The sequence below is a fragment of the Hibiscus syriacus genome, unplaced genomic scaffold (genome assembly GCF_006381635.1).
Source record: "Hibiscus syriacus cultivar Baekdansim isolate YM2019G1 unplaced genomic scaffold, ASM638163v2 tig00111088_pilon, whole genome shotgun sequence".
Classification (NCBI taxonomy): Eukaryota; Viridiplantae; Streptophyta; class Magnoliopsida; order Malvales; family Malvaceae; genus Hibiscus; species Hibiscus syriacus.
The window spans coordinates 1,975,109-1,978,344 of NW_024062978.1; the positions used below are offsets into that span (position 1 = coordinate 1,975,109).

The 3,236-nt window shown below is 38.8% G+C and overlaps 1 pseudogene; it reads right to left on the reverse strand.

Annotated features, from left to right (window-relative positions):
- Nucleotides 1-566: 566 nt before the first annotated feature.
- LOC120152228 lies at nucleotides 567-2,255 on the reverse strand (annotated as a pseudogene).
- Between the last annotated feature and the right edge of the window lie 981 nt (nucleotides 2,256-3,236).

Below are 3,236 nucleotides of genomic sequence, written 5' to 3' on the forward strand. Positions count from 1 at the left end.
CGTCCTAACAAGTTAAGATCTCCATAATTTTTTTATATTGTCATCAAATAACTTACGAATATTCAAGTGCAACCAACAGTACAACTCACGTCCGACGTTACTATTTAATCTGAGATTACTTTTCCAATAAGTATGTTGTACTCAGGCACCACTAACTTATTATTTGGATCATATTATTGGATTCAATGTATGTCTAAAGGTGTTTGAGTTTATGGTCTTTAAGATATAATAATAATAATAATAATATTAATAATATCAATTAAATTAAAACTTAAAAACTATTCAATCTAACTTTTAAAATATGATAATATTATACATTAACAGAACATATTCTCAAAACCAAATTCAAGTGTTACACTCCTAGTCACCTGCATTACACTTTTATGGTTTTCACTTTCCATTCTCAAAAGGAAAAAACAAAAGACAACCAAAATGTAAAGCCTATACAAAACAGTATCTCACAAACACAAAATGTACAAAGTTTTGAACAAATTGAACTCCAAAAAGGAATAGATAACAAAAAGCAGTAACCACTTGAAGTACTTTAACAATACATAAACATCAAATTAATTCTCCACCATTACCGATATTAATCCCTGGATTTTACTCTCTTCTTCATCTTCATTTCCATTAATACCAGTGAGCTCTCCAGCTCTTGTTGCTTGGACCCGCCAATCCGTTCGAGCCACAACTACGACCATGTAAATGGCACACACACCTTGGGCCGCAAGTAAACCGAACCAAAGTCCCAATAAACCAACATCTACAATAAAGCCCATTAAAAGTGCAACCGGCAATCCAACACCGTAGAAAGATCCCAAGTTTATGTTGGCGCCCAAAGCTGGTCTCGCGCTCCCTCGCAACACCCCACACCCGGTTGTTTGCGGGTAGTTCCCTAGCTCACACAGCACCGCGACCGGCATCACCATTGCGGTCAGCGACAAAATGGCTTTGTCGTCAGTGAATATTCGTCCCCATGCGTTCCTCATCGTTATCATGAATAACATAGCCGTGAAGCTACTGAACACGGCACACAACAACGCGACCATCGACGTGGTTTTGGCTTTGGTAGGCCGGTTGGCTCCCAGCTCGTTACCTACCCGAGCCGATACCGCGAGGCTCAACGACGAAGGGAAGATGTAGATGAGCGAGGTGGCTTGTATCAAAATTCCCATCGTGGCGACAGACTCGGAGGCGTTGGTGCAAGACCCGAAAGGACAATCATGAGCTCGTACCACCACCATTCCAAGCACACCGACATGCAACTCGGGATGGCTAAGGAAAGTATGGACTTCCATTCACCGAAGCACTCGAGGGACCAGCCTTGCCATGTTTTGTTACAAATACCAGAGAAGCATAGATAAAACACAAGTGTTAAGAGCAAGTTCAAATCTGTCAAGGCGACAGCAACAGCTATGCCTCGAATCCCAAAGCTAAGATGATAGACAAGGATGTAGTTGATGGGAGCATGTAAAGCGAGTGCAAAGGAAGCAGTGAGCATAAGAGGGAGAGTTACGTTTTGGGTCCTTAGATAAATCCTAAGAGGGTTTATAATACATTGGAAGAGAAGATCTGGGAGAGAAAGTGCAAGATAAGTAGATGCAACAGAAGAGATATCTGGGTCTTGACGAAAAAACAGAAGGATGGGCTCGATGTTTAGCCACAATACTGAAATGGGCAAACAGGCTAATATGAGAATAGCAAAGGTACGTTGTAAGGTTTGGCCCATAAGAGGCCACTGTTTGGCTCCACAGGCTCGAGAGGAAATGGCTTCCATCCCCAGTGCAAGGCCAGAAATAACAGAGTAGCCGGTGATGTTAGCGATACCAATCGACATAGAACCTCCTGCCAATGCTTCTTTTCCCAATTTTCCCATGGAAAACATGGATATGGCTAATTTTCCATAGAGAAGAAGACCGGTAATGATCATAGGCAGAGCTATGGCATAAAGCTGTTTGATCTCTTCGATCACCTGAGAATAAAGAAAAAATAAAGACAAAAAAGATATGTTTCTTTATGGGGCATTGGATTTATCTCCTTTCTTTAAACCCAAGTACAAAGAAGAAGAAAAACAAGCAACAATGGCGTCACTGTCGAACTAATTACTTACCTTTGAAAGAGATGGTGGAAAAGCTTGACAGTGGCATTGCAAGGAATCTTGTTCCTCAGTTGAAACATCATTGATATCCTCATTGACCAACAAAGGAGCAGCAGTAAAACTGTAAAAATCCGGAACTCCCTGATCACTCATTGTTCTTAAAATCTAAACAAAACATGCAAACGAAAGAGAGGAAGCTTCTCTCTTTTGTAGTAGTGTAAAGGTAGAGAGTAGTACCGCTGGATTCTCTTTTGTTTTGGTATTTTATGAGGAAAAGAGAGAGAGAGAGGGTTAAGGGGGGCTGAGAAATGAACAAGTGTGGAGAAGAGGCGAGGCCATCATGCGGGTGGTTCGTCGTTTTGTTTGGCGTCGGTAGGTACACTATAATGGCTCCATTCTAAAAACAAAACAAGGTGCTGAGTTGAGCTGAAGCCTAAGCTTTTGTTTGGAGAACAAAATGGAGGACTGCCAGTGGCAGTGAATCAGTCTTTTCTCCGAATGCCAAACATGGAAAGCTGTCGAACAAACCACAACATATATTATTTGAAAATAAAATCGCTCTTTAACTCATTCCCTTCGTAAAAACATCCACTCTTTTGTCTCTCACATGGCTGTTCGTAAAATGAATCGAGTCAAAATACTATTGATTTCAATTTAAACATATCTCTTGAGTTGATCATATATAATAAAATTCATATATTATACAAAATAATTTTAATAAAATTTGATCCGTTGATTTCTTAGTTTTCCGTCACTACAAATGTATTTAAGTAATTATCGTTTTATTAAGTCACAAGGAAAACACAGTTTTTGTTTTTCTTCTAAAGCAATATGCTATTGAGATTTTTTTACATGGACGCAATTGGTTTTTAAAGATTACTTTCGGCTTAAGGTATTTTACTAGTTAACTCCGATAAAGTCCCCAGACGGCGTAAATTTTTGAAACTAATCCTCGATAACGTGACATAATTTGGATTTTATTGCAATTTTATAAATCAAAATTAAAACTGAAATAAATCAAACGGATCTATCGATTATGTAATTAAATTTATTAATAATACATATCACATAATCTATTAGTTGTATGTAAATGTAGAGGTGGCAAACGGGTCAGTTAGATTAGGTCATTTTGGGTCAA